Genomic DNA, 20,481 nt, shown 5'->3' with positions numbered 1-20,481 from the left:
AGTAGTCACCATGTATGGTAACCGGCCTCACAAATCTTACAGCCCAATAGAAGATTAGAAAGTCAATAATCAATAATGATACAGACATCTATAATATTCACATCAGTTCCAGGCTATGTGAAATCCTTGCTTTCGTTCTGTTATAGGCTTGATTTAACACTACAGAACTCACTTATGCACAATGGGTGTGATTATGTCCCTTTTATGCTGTGTCTTTCTGACAGAGAAAAAGATGTTTTTATTAGAATGGTAAGGAATTACTCTTACCGAGATAACTACCTAGATAAATGCAAGTGAGCATAACACATTTATCTCTACCGAGATAAAACACATTTAGATATGGTGGTGATCCAGGACAAGGTAGATATTTCTCTCTTGCTGCTCTAGTCATACTTGATTTTTAAGAAGCAAGAAGGGGTAATATATGCACATCTGATAGGCAGCTTCCAAGTGATACAAATCTCATCTTTCCTGCTGTGTGGCTGCTTGCTTTTCCTTGCACTTATTTTCCCTTTTTGTCATTGAGAGGTTATGACAATATGAGCCATATTGTATTTATAAACATCACGTGTTTCCTTGATATGGCTTGCAGTTTCTGCCAGACAGAACACATGGAAGAAACATTTCTCGTTAGCTCAGCATTGGTTTTAGTTATGCTGGTTTCCGGGACAGGAAAAATGCCTTCCTACTCAGATTTAACTTTCATAGAGTAGAAACAAAACCTCTGAACGTCCGTGAAATAGTTTTAACAAGGGTGGATACTGCTCCTTTAAACCACATATTTTGACTAAAAGCTTCCTTCTGGAAAAAAAAAAAAAAAGCCCTCAAGCCTTGCATTCAGTCACCATAAAGACAAACAGAGCTGGAAGCTTTCAAGAGATGGGTGGTTTCAAGGTCTCTAAAAGTCTAGGAAGTTTCTTCTAGAAGAGAAATGTTCGTGGAAGATGTAAGGTAAGAACTGTGCCTTTATAAAAAAATATAATTTTTCAATTTTTTTTGTCATGCTGTGGCACATTTACTTGAATTGAGTCAGGTTTGCTGTATTGAAGTTGATTCAATGAGGAATTAAAATTTTAGGTTTTTATTTCAATTGTTCAGAGGCACACTTCTTTGTTATTGGCATTAGTCTTTTTTTTAAATCCATTTAAATTTCATTGGGCTGTCTTCAGTCTATAAATCTTATGATCTATTTTCTGTTTAACTTTATAATGTAGAAAAGGATTTAAATTGTCAACATTATTTGTTAGTACAGATCTCATTGATTTTTGTGTTTTGTGACAGTTTTCAGTGTTTTCACGAAGATGCTCACTTGCATTTAGTTTCAGAGGCAAACGCAGACAATGTGAAGGTGTGGTGTAGATGTGGGGGCGTTAGTGTGTGTCCTTTAACATTTAAGGGAGAATTTCTCTTCTTTTCTTACTAAATACACTTTAAATTCTAAAATAAAAATAGACTGGTTGTTATTCAGGCTATCATTTTAAGCCGTAAGATAACATTAAAAGACTTCTACAGTTTTACATAACATATATCTCTTTTCTAGCAGGTTTAATGATTGCCTGAAAAAGTCATTGGCAGAAATTGCATGTATTTGAGAATAACTATTCTGTCTTACTCGTGTACTAGTTCAGTCACAATATTTTGTATTTATTTCTTTTAAAATAATTTAATAAGAACAATGTTGTACCAAATCAATGTTTCCTTTTAAAGGTACATGTGTTCATGGATCTGCTTACTCATAACTGTGGATTTCTTTATCTCAATTTATAGATGAGTTAATATACATGATAAGTTGTTTTCCAATGTGGTCTAAATAATATATATTCTTTCATTTAGTCATCATAATAACCCTATTGCATAGGTACTGGCATACCCATTTTAAGACTGGGAAACCAAGGCTGAGAGATTAGTTACAAGATCACACACTAGTAAGTAGCAAAGTTGTCATTCAAACCCAGGCTGACTGTCTCTACAATCATCGTTTCAAGGTCCTACAATGCACAACCTTACCAGGAGCTAAGAGCTCTAAGTCTGGAGTCAGATAGAGATTAATCATCTTGAAAGCAATAATTATCAATAAATAAGTAATGCTTATTTGTCTTCAAGATAAATTACTTTGTACAATTTTGGATTTTTCAGATCTGTAGCATCCAAAACCTACTATCAGACTGGTTGTTATTCAGGGATCTAATTACAACTTACCCATGGTGAAATGAAAGCAGTGAACATCGGATAGTGTGGGGACAGCAAAAAGCCCTAAAGATAAAGGACTCTTTCTTCCTTAGCACCTTCTTTGCTTCATGTGCTATGTATGATACTCATGAAATCTTGTCATGGGACAGGGCAGGGCTTGATTTGCAAGTAAGAAAGTGCCTTTGAGTGGGGACTGCCTACATGTGCCTGCCTGCTGTCCTTTCAGGCTTGTAAAAGGCAGGCAGGAAGAATGCTAAAGAACACTGAAGGTGGAGGGTTCTGGAGTCAGGACAGCTAGCCAAGCCATCTCAGAAGCAGAGGCTGTTGCTTTCCTCGACCCCTCCTGAAGACTGAGACATCCACTTAGCCGCAAAAATCTCCCGGTGATTTGTGATGCAAAGTAATGACTGCCAACAGCATCCAGAGAGGATGAGGCTGCTGGTCACAGCGCTGCACTTGGGCTTGCAACCCCATTTCTGCATAAGATCTGGGGCCAGCGAAACAACCAACAATTGAAAGTTGACTGGAACAGGACCTTCCTCCTCCTTCGGCAGCTACTGGGGTGAACTAAAAGCTCTGTGCCTTGCTAGAAAGTTCAGGAAAGGTTTATGCCATGCCCTCAGCTTTTTGATATCCAAACCACATCCCCTTTCTTGGCTCTTACAAATATAAATGTCAGCAGAAACTGCCTTTGACTGGGATCACATGTCCTGGTATTTTCAGGTTGTACCCCTTGCTGCCTACCTGCGTTTTCTCCCTAGGATTTTGTTGTAGTCTCCTCTGTGAGTCCCCCTCAGGGAAACTTGAACTGGAGGAGTTTGTTTCCAACGATGTCAACACAGGCTCCCTCAGGCTCAAGATCCTGCCCTGCAGAGGGCTTCTGGGTAACCATTCTTTTCCTCATGCTGCTTCTAACGTTCCTCAGGTGAGCGTGTGTCAACTTTTATGTACATTTGGGTGAAAACATGCATTCATTTTTTGCAGAGGAAAAAAGCATTTTTAAGACACATGTTGCCTCATGGTAAGCCCTGCCCTTTTCCATGGGGCTGGTGATCCCTTTGCTTGCTCGTGAATTGCACGAGTGACTCCATCCGCTCCTGAGGGTCTGGAGCTGGCTCCTGTAGATTTGTGACTAGGAAATGTACCTGACCAGTGTCATTGATGTTCCCTCAAGAAACAGGCCTGGCTTATTTGGAACCAGGTTTTTAGAGGTGGAAAGGTCTTGTGCATCATCTCTTAGAACCCTTCCCCCTGTCAATGGCAACTCAAGAGGCCTCGCATGATTGGTGTGACTTCGTTAAGACCACAAAATAAGCAAATGCCAAATACAGGGCTGGGGCCCAGGCCCACTGGCCCTTCACACCAGCCCTTTGTCCATCTCCAGAGCTCCCCTGTTTTTCTTCTCACTGTTTCAAGGTTTGTTTCTTGATTATTTAGGCAAGTGTTGTGCATGCGAGTTCTCAGCCATCCATTGTTGTAGTTGAGTGTAGCGTAGCCAGGGTTCACGTACCGTCCAATGGCAGCACAACACTGTTGTGTGGCCAGAGCTCACTAATTAGAAATGCATGGGTTTGGACCAAAAATAAATGGATTGGGTTTTGTTTTTTTATACTTTATTTTTTATTTACAAAAACTTTTTATTGTTGACACTATTACAGATGTCCCCCATTTGAACTAAACAGATTTATATTATTCAATATTTTATTAAAGGAGAATAAGCCATCAAGTCAACTGAAAAACAGCAGCTGCTTCAAATTATGAGATACTTTGAGTAAAACAATATTGGCTTAAAAGAGTTATATGGTGTTATAGTGTTATTTTCAAAAGTCAGCCTCTTTGCTAAGGCAAATGAGTCCTACAATAACTCTCTGAAACTTTAATGTTTTTCTATTCAAAGTACATTCAAAACTGTTTTTCACCTGCAGTCAGTGATTTTAATTGGCAATAGAGAAACAGGTTTTTAAATTTTTTATAATTAGATAATGTTTTAATGAGTATTAGAAAGATAAGTAGTACCAAGAACTTGAAAGTTAATGAACATTATTGCTTTATCACAACTAAGTAAAAAAGTCCATTTAAAATTGACTTAAAGAAAAGCATAATAGTACATTTAGTATGGCAGAAATGGTGACAGTATCATGTTATTGAGTGAAGGGTAGAAACCAAGGCTTATGATAAAGCCCAACTAGGGTGTTCATGGAGGGGGCAGAGAAAAACATCATTAGAGATCATAAATGGTTGGAAAAATGAACCATTTTTAAATGATAGCATCAAATCGAATTCTTGTTTAAGAGTTCTCAAGACCTTTGGCATCTCGTTATTTAGCACAAAAGAGAAGCTGTTCGCTCAATCATTTTTTGTGCAGATTTATTTACATAAGGCCTCTCCTGGTGGAAGGTGTGAATACCCAGCATGTCATTTAAGCCAGGGGACCGTTCTTATTGTTCAGGAAGCACTAACACACTCCATATTTCTGAAGTACAGGAAATGTGTTTCACTCAGTTGATTGACTCAAGTACTTGATTTCTTTCTTTTTATTTTCTTATTTTCCTGTAAAATCAAAGGTCATGCTTACCCTTGTTCTGATTTAACTCTTCGAACCTATCTCTTTTCATTTGCTCTTGACATAGTAGGAAGAGCTGCCAGAGGAAAACCCAAACAACAATAAGAAATCATAACAATGTCAACGATAAGGTGACTCGGAAATACCAGACCCGATCTACAGGGCTTAAACTCCAGTGTGTGGTTTTTTCTGAAACATGCCTCTGAAGGGTGAGGCATCCCAGTCAGGCTCTGAGGGCTTCGTCTAAGATGAGTGTCTAGTGCTGTTGTTTTGGGGTGTTTTTTTTTTCTCACGTCCAAGGAGGAAGGCAACTGAATAGAACATTCTGTAGGTGGTTGACCCCTTATTGAAGGGACTGAGGGAACATTCTAGATGCGTATCCACAAAGTGAATGCCATTTTTGCTTGCTTTAAAAGCAAATCTAAAAATATATTTCCTAGCAGCTGTGTCACTGCAAAACAAAACAAAACAAAACAAATCTGCTCCACTGCAGCGCAAATTACTCACTAGATGTCTCCAGGGTTCAGATCTTAATGCTTCAAAAATTTGCTGCAGATTTTACTGTATATATTTAGACCAAGGAGCCTATTAGCTTGAGATCTGGGAGAACCTCTGTATTCTCATGAAAATGAGAAGCGTGCCACTATTGGCAACCTAAGGCTGTAATTATGTTAATCTGACCATTTTAAGACTGAAATATGTTTTTCTAAAATGTGTCTGTATTTTTATTATTTGTAACAATGATCTGAAGAAATTTAGTGAAATGCTAATAAGTTTCTATTCAGTATTTCTTTGTGACTAGAGCATAACAATGAGTCAGATGTGGTATTTTGATATTTTTAATTTTGACAGAGAATTTTGATCTACAGAATTGTACTCATATACATAATACATGTTAATACAAAAACTACCAACATATTTTTATATTTCATAGTAGATACAGTGAATAAATATGCAAAGCTGTCTTAGCGTATATGTTCAATAACATTTCTACATTTCCATTAAATCACTATACTTTACTACATACCCATACCCCCAAAAAAACCCAAAAATATTTTTTAGCTATATCACAGATAAATGTTTTTCTACCAAGAGCTAAAGCACACAGATCAATGGTTTTGATACAAATATGGGACAGGACCAGAATGAACAATATAGTTGTAATTCTGAGGGCATTCAAAAACTTGTGTTTAGCTAATTGGTTTGGTTTCTCCTCACCAACCAAAAATTTTTAATATTTGTTTATTTTTCTTCACCTGAGGATGTGATTATTGATACTAGAAAGAAAGGAAGGAAGGCGGGGGAGAGAACACGAGCAAGCCCACAACCTTTTGGTGTATGGGATGATGCTTCAACCAAATGAGCCACCTGGCCAGAGTCGATCAAAAGATCAAAACTTTTATCCACGGGTAAATGATGACACAGATTCTCTTTTCATTCCTGAAGAGAGGCTCTCCCGGATGATAAGCTGGGAAAGGAAGGAAATGTGGATAATTATTCATCTCATAATTTTTATAAATAATTGATATTTGAACGTACTTGTCATACCAGTATAAAGTGAACGGGGAGTCTTTTATCTAACCTGATTTAGGTTCACTATGGTCAATTCATTTGGGAATGAGGATGAGTAAAAGCACCTTCCTGAATGTGAGTCCATGACATATAATTGCACTTTTTTCTCAAGAATGATACTTTGAAATATAATACAGTGTGGTGTTCTTATATAGGCTATATTCAGAATCTTCATTCTTTCATGAGCTCTTATATCTCAAAAAGATAATGTGTCATTCTCTTCATCCTCCTGTGAGTATAAATTAAAGTAGATATTGTCCATTCTATTTGTTTTGCTCTCACTCAAAATTCATTGAGTGAGCCCATAAATGTTTGGTGGTGATTTTAATAACATGTCAATCACACTTTTCCGCATATTGAAGAATAATTTAGCTTATGTGATACCCACAGCACCAGGAGAGTAAGTATAGAAGATATCCGTAAACCAACCTAGCGCCTGAACCAGAGCCTCAAAAAAGTTCAGTGGCGGGACCACAGTCACAGCCAGAGAGCGCAGCCAGGAGACCCTCAGCAGGAGAACCCACGCCTTTCATTCGTCATCCGGTGCTCATCCCACCACACCCTACTGCCTTCCTTGGGCACAAGGTGGGGAAGCGTACTGATGGAAGAGGATGATCAAACCCTTTTTAAAAATTGGAAACTACTTTGTAGACTTCAGTACATTGAAGGAGAACTTGAGAGCTGAGAGTCATTGGCATCAAGCCATTGTCTCCCTGCCCTAATTTTAAGAAACTTCTTTTGTCTGTTTATTGACCACATATATCCCTGTCCCCTCTGGGTGAAATTTTGCCCCAATCTTGCTTGTCAAAGAGGGGAAGAAAAGTAAAAGAAAGGATAATATAAAGAAGAAAGAAGACTGGAGGTTGGGCTGGTCAGTAGAGAAAGATGAACTACTTTGGAGTCAGCCTGGAGCTTGTTTCTCTTTGCAGGGATTTGAAAGTTGTTGCTGCTGATCACGAACTTTCAGAGGTGCTTCCCAGGTTCCAAAGCATTTTCTTCTCATGTGTCACCTCTTGTGTGACAGAGGATTCTTTCCTGTCAGGGGCAGTGTTTGGGGGGAGAGACGAGACCATGGCTGCCCCTGTGCTGAATGTGGGCATTTTGTCACATGGAGTGAGACTTATTTACATAGAGTCACTGAACCAGTAGCTCTTTTTTCTTATGAGCTCCTCCACTTCAGGAATGCTCAAAGTCCTGGCAATTTGTCATTAGGATGCAGGGAAGCAGATCTTGTCTCCGAGGAGGAGGCTCCTGGCAGTACGGGAACCTGTGTGGAAACAGTGATTGGCTGATGGACACAGCATAGGAAGGCAGGGCTGGTGAGAAGCTTGCCAACCAGGCCTCAGGGTATGCATGACTCCTAAACTGGCTGTTTTTGAGGCTGTTATGTATCCAAATAAGGAGAAGCAGTGGTTTTGCTGACCAGCTCAGATTTCTGAGCTGAGACTTGTCCACTGTCTGTCTGGCTGGCTGGCTGGCTGGCTGGCTGACTGGCTGACTGACTTGATACTTGAACTGATAACACAAAGGTATTTCTTTGAAATGGAGCATTCTTGTGAGGCTTATGGGTAGTTTAGAAGGCAGTTTCTCCCAAATTTGTAGATAACAGTAATATGGTCTGCTCTACTTCCCTTGTATCTCCTGCAGCATTCAATATGGATGACTCTGGTCAGATATTTCTGGACGTGATTGTAGACAGAAATTATATTGGTCTTATTGTTGCCCTCCTTTGAAGAGAGCTCAAGGAAGGTCAGGACTCTATTCTAACTTCTTAACACTAGAGTGCAAGAGTTTTTCTGGCCTTCATAGATCCCTGCCCTGTCCCTTGACTTTGGGTAAGACATTTGAAGCCTTTGCACCCCAGTTTCTTCATCTGTAAAATGTGGATTATAATATTTACCTGGTGGGAACGAGCTAGGAATTAAATGAGGAAATTCTGGAAAGCACTTGGCAAACAGGAAGTATCAAAAAATATGAGTTTCCTTTCCCTCTTTCCATCTTCTTTTAGCAAGTTTTGTTGCAAATATTTACAGATAAAGAAATTCTAGATAATTATGGTTGCCATCCAAAGTTTAGTAAGGTCAGCTTTCTAAAGTAGGATTTACTAAGCCCACAGTTGAATGCAGATTTTGATGTGAGCTTCTCCCTTCCCTCTAATCCTTAGAAAAGTGATTCTCAAAGTGGGGTCCCAGGACCATTAGGTCAGTACCACCTGGGGACTTATATAGAAGTATAGATTCCTGGGCAGTGTAGAGAAGTATAGATTCTCTACACTGGAGGTAGAGCCCATTGCTCTGTGTTTAAGCAAGCCTTCCAGGTGATATATGCTCAAGTTAGAGAACCATTGCCCCAGAGTAGCTTAGTGATTGGGTCAGAGGTCAACCCGTTGCCCCAGGATGTTTGGCACTTCCCCACCTCTTGTCTCTGACAGAGCCTTACTCCCTGCCTTCGATGCCTAAGGGAGGAAACTCTTTCTTACCTATTAAAAGTCTCCTCATTATGTATGGACTCACTTAAATCTCACCTCTTCAGAAAAGTGTTTCTCAACTCTTCTGGCCAGAAGAATATTACTCTGCTATAGATTCCAAGAGTTTGACAATGGCACTCATTTGATCATTTCCAAAGTATTCTTGCTTTGTCTTATTTTGAATATTCATGTATATGCCTCATTTTTTTTACTAGAATGTTAGTTTGTCAAAAGTTGGAATTATGTCCTATAGATCATTTTTTTTGTCATCAGCCTAACTTTGGGCTTTGCATGTATAGTGGGCACTCAATAAATATTTTGTGACCCCACAGAATGTTATGGTTGGAATGGGCCTCAGAGACAGTCTAGATCAGACTTCTTGTTTATAGTTAAAAAGCTGATGTTGACCAGAGTGCAGGTTCCATGATTCCCTGTTGAGTGTTTGTCCCACTGCATGATGCTGCATTGACTGTGGACAGACACCCTGAGTGGCGGCATCGGGGCCACTCATCTGATCCAGACTAGCAGGTATGCTTGTGCTCTCTGCCACAGTCTCCACCAAAACTCAAGGAAAACAAATGGATTTTCAAAGGTGTATTCATTTAATTTATAAACATGAAACCCTTTAAATTTTTTTGTAACTAATGAGAACTGGGAAAGTTCATGATCCTATATAATTATAAAACAAATGACATCTATTCCCAGTCTTACACAACTCTTCCCAGTTCACTAATTCAATATATCTGGGATACCCATGGAACTTCTTTCGGCTTCAAAACTTGCTGTAAAGAGGAAAGTAAGTGGCTCTTCTGAACCCAGGAAGAGTTGGCACAAGGACTGTTTTGATCTGGATTCCCATCATTGTTTTTTCATGTTTATTTTGAAGGAAAATGGAACTGGGTGGATTTGTTGAATTATTGTCCTTCACTGATATTCTCTGGGGCTCTTCCCTCACACAACCCTTCCTTTTCTTGACACATTGGCTAATATTGTTCAGCCAAGGATCAAAATAATGGCACAACTGAAAAACCTTTCATCAGAAGCCATCCATAAAATTCCATTTAAAATGGGTTTTGCCGATAGCGCTTACTATGTGTTGTGCATGTGTTCTGTTACTTGGTATTAGAACCACCGCATATCCTAATGCAACTGATATAAAAACACAGCAGAATGCAGACTATGGGATGATTGCAATAGAAGGGCCACTATTCTAACCCAGGTTAACAGAGTTGTTGTTTGAAAGGCTCTGAGGAGAGAAGGAAGAGATGTGCAGAAAAGACAAGGAGCCAACCCGAAGGGGTTAAACCTACTGGGGATGCTTGGTGTTAAGAAGCTGAGGCTGCTTAAAGCATGAGAAGGGGTTTGATGAGAAGATCCAAGGGAAGTCTTGAGATCCGAGTGGCTGCATTGTGAGAGGACAGTGACAGGCCACGAATAAAGGACCATTTGTTGTTCAGCTTAGCATCTACCATTCATCAATGTTTACTACCATATTCTGCAACAGTCTCTGAAGAAATCTATTTTTTAAGCAGTAGCTGTAGATCATAAAATTCTATATAGATTATCATCAATTTATTGTTTAAGTTTAGATACTTTGAGGATGTATCATCAACCTACTATATATTTTAAGTCTTACATTGTGATGATTATCCTAAAGCTAAATAATTTTATATCAACTTTTTAATTTTGACTTTTTGAATTATATTTTATTGCTTATACTATTACAGTTGTCCTAATTTTTCTGCCTTTTCCACTGTCCACCCAGCCCTTCTCCACTCCCTCATGAAATACCCACACCGATGTCCACGTCCATGGGTCACGCATGTATGTTCTTTGGCTACTCTATTCCCTGTGCTATACTTTACATCCCCATGACTGTTCTGTGACTACCAATATGTACTTCTTAATTCCTTCACCTTTTTGCCCATTCCCCTGACCCCCTTTCATCTGGCAACCACCAAAGTGTTTTCTGTATCTATGATTCTGTTTCTGTTCTGCTTGTTTGTTTATTTAGTTTTTTAGATTCAATTGTTGATAGACATGTATTTATTGCCATTTTGTTGTTCATATTTTTTATCTTTTTCTTACATAAGTCTCTTTGACATTTCATATAGTACTGGTTTGGTGAGGACAAACTCTAGCTTTTTCTTGTTTGGGAAGCTCTTTATCTGTCCTTCAGTTCTAAATGATAGCTTTGCTGGGTAGAGTCATCTTGGTTGTAGGTCCTTTCTTTTCATGACTTTGAATATTTCTTTCCAATCCTTTCTAGCCTGCAAAGTTTCTTTTGAGAAATCAGCTGACAGTCTTATGGGGATTCCCTTGAAGGTAACTAACTGCTTTTCTCTTGGTGCTTTAAGATTTTCTCCTTGTCTTTAACTTTTGGCGTACTAATTATGATGTGTCTTGGTGCAGGCCTCTTTGCATCGATCTTGTTTGGGACTTTCTGTGTATTTCCTAGATTTGTATGCTTATTTCCTTCACCAAGTTAGGGAAGTTTTCTGTCATTATTTTTTCAAATAAGTTTCCAATTTCTTACTGTTTCTCTTCTCCTTCTGGCACCCCCATGATGCAAATGTGGATATGCTTGAAGTTGTCCCAGAGGCTCCTTACACTATCCTCATTTTTTTTATTCTTTTTTTTCTCCTTGCTGTTCTGTTTACATTTTTTTTTTTTTTTTTTGCTTCCTTATATTCCAAATTGCTGATTTGATTCTTGGCTTCAATTCTCACTTAGTTCATTGAGCATCATAACCCATGATTTGAACTCTGTACCTAGTAAATTTCTTGTCTTCATTTTGTTTAGTTCTTTTTTTGAGTTTTGTTCTGTTCTTTCATTTGGGCCTTGTTTCATTGTCTCCTCATTTTAGTTTGTATCTTTGTATTAGGTAGTGCTGCTACATCTCCCAGACTCGGTAGAGTGACCTCATATACCAGTGTCTTGTAGGGTCCAGTGGCACAGCCCTCCCCTATTATCCAAGCTGGGTATTCAAGATGTACCCACCATGTGGGCTATGTACACCTTCCTGTTGTAGTTGAGATTTTATTGCTGTTGGCATGTCCATGGATAGCCACTGAATGTATTCTGTCCAAGGTCACACAGCATAAGCTACAAAGTGATCTGCAGATGGCTGCTACTTGTGCTAGACTCAGAGGTGACTATGCAAGGTCAAGCTGTGAACCAAGGTGGGCTGCCACTAGTACTGGGCCTGAGGCAACTTAGAGAGCGGTATTGGGCTCACTGAAGCCAGATACTGCTTATTTGAGAGAGTTTAGGAAAATCTGAAGCAAGGGCCAAGACAAGTCATTTGCATGGAAAAGCCACTGGAAACAGCTTGAATGGGTCTGAAAGTTGGGTGGGGCAGGACCTCAGGAAATCACCAAAGTCGGGGAAACAGTGTGAGCCAGGTTGATGCAGTCTTAGGTATGGTACCTACCTGCTGGCTCTGTGGCTGTGGTCAGGAGAGGGCTCATAAAAGGAAGTGGCCTCTGCCAGCACTTGTGTTCCTCCAGCTCTTGCCCTGATGCCAGCCAATTCAGTTCTTCCTAATATGTCCCTGTTGCCTTTCAATCTGCTGCTTCTGTGCTAGAGTTCAGAGGGAGTGAGTCTGAGTAAGTCTGTGTATGGGCTCTTTAAGAGTAACTGCCTGAGATTCCAGCAGTTTTTGTCTCAGACAGACTCAATCCCCACTGGTTTTTACAACCAGAAGTTATGGGGACTGGTCCTCCTGCCACTAGAAGCCTGGGATGGAGGGGGCCTTAAGTTGGGCTGGGACCCCTCATTCCTGAGATACCCCTCCTGATTTTTATCCATTACACATGGGTGTGGGACCAGCCTGTTCCACATCTCTGACCCTTCCCCTCCTCCCAGTCTTAGTATGTTTTCTTCTTTAATTCCATAGTTGTAGGACTTCCATTCAGTTTGATTTCTGATGATTCTGAATGATGGTTGTTCTATAGTTTAGTTGTAATTTTGTTGTGGCTGTGCAAGGAGGCAGACCCTGTTTACCTACACCATCATCTTGACTGGCAGTTTCAACTTTTTTCACTTAAAACATAATCAACTTGATCACTTTCCCTAGTGGCAGGTAAGAAGGACATTGGGCACAGTTACAGAGGTGTAATGCCTCTGCAGTGATTCAGCATCTCTGAGAGGTGTGGTCCCAGGAACGTCACCCAGTATCAGGATTGTGGTCATAATGATAACAGGTGTTAACAGATAAAGCCCAGATATTTTATCCCACAAGTAATTTGGTGTCTGAGACTAATGAAAACATCTATGTGTATATATACATACATATATCACTAGTGATGAAATATTTATATAGTGATAATTAATTACTAATATACAATATAAGTATATGTAAGTATAATATATAAGCATATGTATATTAGTTAAATAGCATGTATAATTAATAGTATAATGTAGCAAGATGATAAAGCCTACTAGTAAGTCAAGAGAGTCCCTAGGTAATTAGATCCTAAGCTCGCTGTGTCCCAGTTATTCTTTCCTTTGCCATGAAAACCTCAGCCTGTGAGTGAAGTGAGTAAGGTCCTTCTCCCACAGAGTTCACCATGCTGCACACATAAGGTCCAAACTCAGATAAACCCTCAGTGATCCCAGTAGGGAAGGCTTGGGGACACATTTCCTCTCAGAGCAGCTCCCACTGTGCTGGAGGACACGTGATCTCACACTTAAACACAAAAGGAGCAGTGGCACTGTGGCCTGGCTGGAGATGGCCATTCTCACTGCTTCACTCCTTAGTAGTGATGGGATGTTAAGCAAGGTTCTCACCTTCTTACATGTCTATTTCCTACACATTTAGATGGGGGTAGTAAACCTAACTTTTGCATTTCTGAGACCCATGAAATGAAATCACAATTGAAAGTGCTGTACAAGCTACAAACTGCTGGATGTTATCATTTGTGTGTATTTGTGTGTGTGTGGCGGGGAGAGGCAAATAAATTCTTTGTATTGTAGAGTAAGAAATGTTATAAATAAATAAGCAATATGTTATATATTGCAGAATGTATGTTGACAAGTTAAGTAGGAGTTTAGAGAACTGTCATAAAAAGAAAAATACAGCCTAAGGCACTGAAAGTTATGTTGGAGTGAAAGAGATGAATTGCTACGAGGAACAAATCTTTAACACCAAAACGGATTCCTGTTTAAAAGAACAGTGTCCATCCGGGAAATGGGTGATGTGCAGAGATGGAGATAACTAATGAGAAAGCTATTTGCACCATCTGTTGCAAGTGGTGCAAAGAAGATATCATTTTACAAACTGCAACTATTTTAGGTACAAAAGGAGGTTGTCCTTGGCCTGGAAAATGCAGGAGTATCCCAACAGAAGATTGTGTATCAGCGCAAGAACAATTTTCTTTTGTCTGTCCTACAGCTCAACAAAGTGACCAGTTGTGGAAGTTAAATGATTTATTTAACATTACTTCTTTACTATGTTCCAGACTGAGATCTTTAATCACAATTGGACAAAATACTAAGTAAGTCAGATCTGGTACTGGAAGGCCCAGCAGAGTTCCCCGTGTCAAAATATTTGTGCAAATAATGATTACCTTAAATATAGCCATAAGCTAACCACTGACGGGACCATCTCTTTCCCGAGAATTAAATAATTTTGGCAACAGTCTGTTTCATGTCTGGGAAACTTTCCATTTATGATCATATGAAATATTAATAGATTCACTAAGACCTTATGAATGGCCATCTTTCCAATTTTAATGGTGTAAGCAATATGAACTTAAAAATTTTTTAACATTGTGATCACTTCCCGTCACAATATCATTTTCATGTTGATAAGCACACTTTAGATTTTCCTTAAGCATATGTAATTTTGTTGAAGCTAATAAAGAAATGAATAATAAGACAAGGGAAATAGGAATAAATTCCTCAAGACTCTTAACCTTACCAGAGCATAAAAGGTATTTCCTGTTGAGGTAATGCTGAATTTTATGGCATGACCTTGCTTAATAGTAACTCAAAAGACATACATTGCTTCCAGTTTGCTAAAGGGCCAGTCAGTGAGTGAAAGGAAGAGGGAGAATGAAGAGTAGGGCTCTATACCCAGCTGGGAAGAGCAGGTTCACAGAGCCTGCAGCACCCAAGGATGGTTGTACTGAGGAAGGTCTGGTGAGGTCAGGAAGCCAGAGCATAGGGTGCTAGTGGTTGGGTTGTGGTGACCTAGCCCGAAGGACCCCTTCTCTGGAGAGCAGCCGCCACTCAGCTGGAGCCAAGGCTTCCATGGCACAGGGTAGCATTTAGGAAATCAGCTTGCCCATTCCTCAGGCAGCACTTAGAATATTGACCTCTTCTCTTTCTGTTGGGTGAGCTGCATGATTCTTACTAGAGGGCATTGAACTCATCCTGATTCACCACAGAATTGGGCAAGCCTTCAAACTCTGACAGTGAATTACTACTCTGGTAATGATGGAGCCGCATTTACTCTGTAGACGGTACCCGGGATCATTTTGAAAGTAAGAGGAAACAATTCTGAATCTAACAGGAAGGAAGAGAGGGAGAGGTGAACCAGATCTCCTCTCGCCTTGCACCTTCCGCTTACCTGGTATCAGGGTCAACAGAAGCCATCTCTCTCTAAAATAGCTGACATGAGGAAAATGTTGAGTGTGGCATGATGCACTTAGCCAAACAGCAGTGAGCCAAGAGCTTCTGTCTCCCGGGGAAGGGGACATGACCCAGACACTTCACATTTGTTCCCTCTAACAAGCAGCCCTACGCAGAAAAACAGCGGGTAAATCAGTACAAGAGCCTGATGTTAGGATGTCTTAATACCAAAACCAGGGTCTTTAGGGGTGTGACAGGGGTGGAATCATGGCCTAATCAGACACGGGAGAACAGCCCCTGCCTTCGCCTTCCTGGAAGGCTCACATTGGACTGAAAAAACAAAACCTGCCAAATGTACACCAGATGCATCTGGGGCTGATGGTGTGTGCTTTGCATACTCTGGTGAGAAATAACAAACTCCAGCTGATTAGATTAAAAATCAAAACAAGGGTTTTCATATTCCTTCTTCTCTTGCCTGACCTCTAACAACCGCTTCATCCAAATATTGTTTCTAATGAGACATCTTAGGAGGGTGGCGATGTCATGTGCTCTGTTTTCTCCCTCCCTTAATAACCACAAAGTGTCTCGATGGCAGTAAACAGTTTTTTGAGAAAACCTGCAATGCTGACTGAAATTGAACATGAGAAACGTCATGGAATGCTTTTGGTCAGCAAGAACAACCTCTAAAAGCCTTAACCGTTTGAAAAATGTGCAGGCTGCCCAGAGCGTGGCCAAGGGGTGTGGCCTGAGGCCAGGGAGGCTTCCAGCCCAGCACTGGGTGACTTTTTTGCCGGACTGCCACTCAGATATAGCTTTCCCTTCCACTCAGGCCCTGAGGACTCAGAAAGCACGGCTGACTGACAGAGCCTACCTGCAGCCTAAGGAAATGCCTCTTTCTCCCTCCTTTTTTGTTAGCAGTGTGTTCATACCTGTCATCTGCAGAGCACTGCACAAGCCCCTTCTTGTTGGGAACACACTCGTCCCTGTGCCTGTTCACCTGGAAGAGAACAGCTGCCTTGACAGCGGCTGCCCACAGGAGTCTCTGAAGACTGCCCTGGCCTTCTCCCCCATCTTGTAGAGGGCGGGTCAGAAAGGTTCTGGTTTCCTTTCTCAAATTTTCTCTGTGCTTAAGTGTTGTCCGCCACCGTCTATCTTCTCCTCTCCTTTCAGGTATGTTTTCCAGAATGATTGCAGTGGCGTGCCTGGCACCGTGTAAGACTGATTAATGGCTGCTACCCAAAGTTCAGCTTGGTATAACCAGTCTGGTTAATGAGTAGACGGACAGCCTCCTCCCTCATGTTTTCCCTCCGGTGTTATAAACCAGGGGAATTGGCTCACATTTCCTCCCGCAGCCAATCCAGAGGCTTCCCAAGTCTGGCGGCAGACCAGGCGTCGGGTGCTGGTAGCACCCTCTCTCCACAGAGTACTGACCTGTGAGTTGGTCCTGAGGGTAATTAACATGTTGGGTTTTCTGATGGTTTCCGTTGTTGGTGGCTGGTTGTTTGCTGGTTTTAATGATCCTGTTTGCCTTAGTTAAATCTATTTTGTAATGTTTCCTTCATTGTTAACCCATTTACCTAGGTCTCTCAGAGTTTGTTCACTGGTGTGTGTTTTCCATGTAAGCAATTGTTAAAGGACTGAGTCACCCGTGCAGTAGCCCGTGGTTGGATGTGGGCTGAGGTTATTTAGTGACTAATTTCCAAGGGGAGGAGAAATTGGCTTATCACAGGGAGGACGGCGTTTTATCCATGCCTGTGGCGGCTTCTTTCAGAAGACTGAACAGAACAAGATGGTCTTTACTGGTTACGAACACTCAAGCTGGGGGACATTCCTTTGTGATTTCTTCTCTGAAAACTCTAAAACATTCAAGTGTGGAACTAAGGATTTAGATGAAGCAGCAAACAAAGGAACCGTGTAATTGGGAGCTGAGCCAGTGTGATTTCTCACGGCGTTAGTTATACAGGTGATTTTCCTAAGAGAAAGTAAGTGGCTTTAATTCTTTGTGGGTGGGAGTCTCATTAGAATCCTCTTCAGTTTTGTCCAGTTACTTCATTGTGTAGTCTGACTGAGTGGGATGTTTATAAATTCTAGACTTGAAAGGGTGGGGTTTGAAATAAAATAAAATGTACATAATATTCCCTTTATGCAAACAATATATGTATTTTAAATACTCCACAAAAGACATGATTACATGAGACTGTTTCCCAGAATGATTTAAGATAAACATTTTTTATACTAGATTTTTTTCCAGAAACAATTTTAAGATGTTTCCCCCCTCTTATCCTACATTCAAGAAACCTCTCAATGAGCAATAGTTGCTTTAACTTGCAATGTTTGGGGGAAATAAAATATCGATAGATATATGTTAGGATTTCTAACTCAAACTTTGGGCAATTCATTTGAAACTGCCCCAGATTTCTTCCGGTCTTAGGAAGTTCAGGCCAAAAAGCATATTGAGCTGTGAGCTGTGGTCGGGGACAGCAGCCTCAGCTGGGGCCGTGGTGCTGGGCTCTGGAAGAAACTGCTGTTTACAAGAACTGGAAGGGTTCAACCCAGAGGCAGCAGTGGTTTGGGCAGTAATGGAAGGGGGAGATTCTGTGCCCAACACAGCAGATGAACAATGGAGAACCGCCTTGTCCATACATTGCCAATATATCTGGTGCACAGAAAGGAACATTTTCTTTGGGCCATTGTATAGGCAAAGGAATACCTGTGATATGTTCTGGTAAGGTGTCAAAAGAACCTTTACTTTTGTGTGTAGGTCATCTCTTTTCTGATGTAAAATGAAATTCTTTAGAGCTCACAGAAAGATGTTACTGTTAAAATTTTGTGCACCAAAAGGGCCAATGATATAACATATTCGGATATGTTTAACGTAGTAAAAGAAGTGAGATGATAGAGTAGTCTGGTGGCATCAGAGAGAGTGGTGGGAAAATAAGGGATTCAAGTATATTAAGGTGCATAGCAACTGTGTGGATATTTGTGAGTTTTGCTTATTTATTTTTTTTACCTTTAAAGTTAAAAGGACTGACTTTGAGTACTAGTGCAGGAAAAGCCTAGTATGTATTTAATGCCATTTTTTTACTCATTTGCAAAAAAAAAAAAAACCAGTTAAAAAACAAAAGGAAATTGTGAGGGTGCTTGATTCTAGGAAGACACCTCCATTGAAAGAACACTAACATAAAAGGCTGGGGGTTTTTTAAACTGTGAATTGTAGCAGGGGTCCCCAACCCCTGGCCGAGGACTGATCCTGTCCCTGGCCTGTTAGGACCCTGCCTGGAGGGAAGCTGGTTGAGCTCTGCCTCCTGACACACTCACCCCTGCTCCGCCCCACCTGAGCTCTGCCTTCTGTCCTCTCCCTCCTCCTCCCCCATGGAAAGACTGGTCCCTGGTGCCAAAAAGTTGGGGGCTACTGAATTACAGAATCAGACCATGAGTATTTCCTGGAATATATGAAATCCACTTTTTCTTAGAACAATAGTCTTCATGGGAGATCACACTGAAGACTTCAAAAGGATTCTCTCTTCTCATCTCCCCATCCATACCTTCAGCCTCACCATGAGAGTGAGTTACCTTTGGTATATCCGTATCCTTTAGTTATCCAATCTTAAGGGTTCGTTCTAGTTGTAAGTTTAAAACATTTCCCACTACATAATGGGAACATAATGTCATTCTCTCCCTGGGCTCTCTGTAGAGCCAAGGATGAAATTATCAGGGTTCTTTTTAGACCTCAGTCTTGGAAAGTCAGTCATAACTTGGCAAACCAATGTAAGAATCCTGCCAAAGGCTTCCAACCTCTAAGTCACTTGTGCTGATGGAGACATTCAACTTTAGATTACCTACCTGTTCTGCCATAGCTAAATGCTTGTATTCACCTGAGCTGTGGTTAACTCAGGTGGACAATGATTCTTCCAGTGGCCCTGTTGGATGATGGCAAGATTATTTTAAAGTGGACAAGGCAGGGGTGATACACAGCATTACCATCAGGTACATGTTACTGATTGTGGCTAGGATCCATCCTCATTGGCTGAGTTCCTATTCTGGTTGGTTGGTACCCATGTGATTCTGGCTACTGAATGTTAAATAATTTGACTAATCACCCACACTTCCAATACAAATGCACTGCACATTAGAATCACTGTTAATTGTTACATCTCTTTCTGAACTCATCCACACATGACATCAAGAAAGTCTAATGATTTTTTGTATGTATTATTTTAAAAGTTAGTTATATAATATACCTCCTAACCATATTTTTCACTTCACCAAACATGTTTTTAAAATATAGGCCCTGGCTGGCATAGCTCAGTGGATTGATCACGGGCTGCGAACTAAAGTGTCGCAGGTTCGATTCCCAGCCAGGGTACATGCCTGGGTTGCAGGCCATGACCCCCAGCAACCGCACATTGATGTTTCTTTCTCTCTCTCTTTCTGTCTCTCTCCCTTCCCTCTCTAAAAATAAATAAATAAAATCTTAAAAAAAAAAAACAAAAACAAAATAAAACACCTATGCGAGCATCCTTTTGTTTTAAAAGAAATTTATTCAACTTTTCATGAAATAAAGTTAAGTTTATATTTTTCTTTTATTAATATTCTTTTTCCTTCTAGATAATTCTATACTCCTCAGAATCTCCATGTCTCTTTTTACTCTCTTACCAAAAAATGGGGGGGGTGTATATTTGATGTTTATTAACTGGAGTCAGGATCTCCCAAATCAAGATATAATCTGAAGCCAGATCAGGAGGGAAAGGAACAGGGAGGGAGTAGTGACTAACCCAGTTCAGATTATTCATTTTAAATTGGTTCTGGACAGTTGAAATCCCCATTAATTTTTGGAATTAAGAATAATGATAATAATACCTACCATTTGCTGCACCTAATGCACCTTGAGCACTTTATACACCATGGCATGTTTGAGTTGATGTGATAAACTTATCCTTACATTTGTTTGGGTTCGTTACTGTGTTGTGTGGTCTGATGGCGTGGGGAATTTGGCCAGAAACGCCCTGCTGGCTGAGCCAGTCTCCCTTGTATTTGATGATCTGGGAAGGCCTGCTCTGCTCACCATTGAGCCAGACCTTCTTCTTTTTTCCAGTTTGTTTAAAGACTATAT

General features: G+C 40.4%; 1 protein-coding gene and 1 long non-coding RNA gene across 22 annotated transcripts in view; one reads left to right on the top strand and one right to left on the bottom strand.

Annotated features, from left to right (window-relative positions):
• KIAA1217 (KIAA1217 ortholog) overlaps positions 1-20,481 on the top strand; it is a 276,224-nt gene that overhangs the window by 185,096 nt on the left and 70,647 nt on the right. Inside the window, exon 1 of one of the 21 annotated variants that reach the window (XM_036023254.1) lies at positions 383-951. The exons of 18 other annotated variants lie outside the window; for them this stretch is intronic. The gene's annotated coding sequence lies outside the window, so the exon portion shown is untranslated. Of the gene's footprint in view, positions 1-382; positions 952-16,702; positions 16,802-16,954; positions 17,351-20,481 lie in introns of those variants that run through there. 2 more of the 21 variants (XM_036023255.1, XM_036023247.1) reach the window with 2 other exon arrangements.
• Positions 5,577-16,065, bottom strand: LOC118500083. The gene is made up of 2 exons (XR_004902614.1): positions 15,367-16,065; positions 5,577-6,221 (listed from the first exon to the last, which is right to left on the bottom strand). It is a non-coding gene; the product is annotated as an uncharacterized LOC118500083 (long non-coding RNA).

Source organism: Phyllostomus discolor, chromosome 1 (genome assembly GCF_004126475.2).
Source record: "Phyllostomus discolor isolate MPI-MPIP mPhyDis1 chromosome 1, mPhyDis1.pri.v3, whole genome shotgun sequence".
NCBI classification, from domain to species: Eukaryota; Metazoa; Chordata; class Mammalia; order Chiroptera; family Phyllostomidae; genus Phyllostomus; species Phyllostomus discolor.
This window is presented reverse-complemented; position numbering and strand designations above follow the sequence as displayed.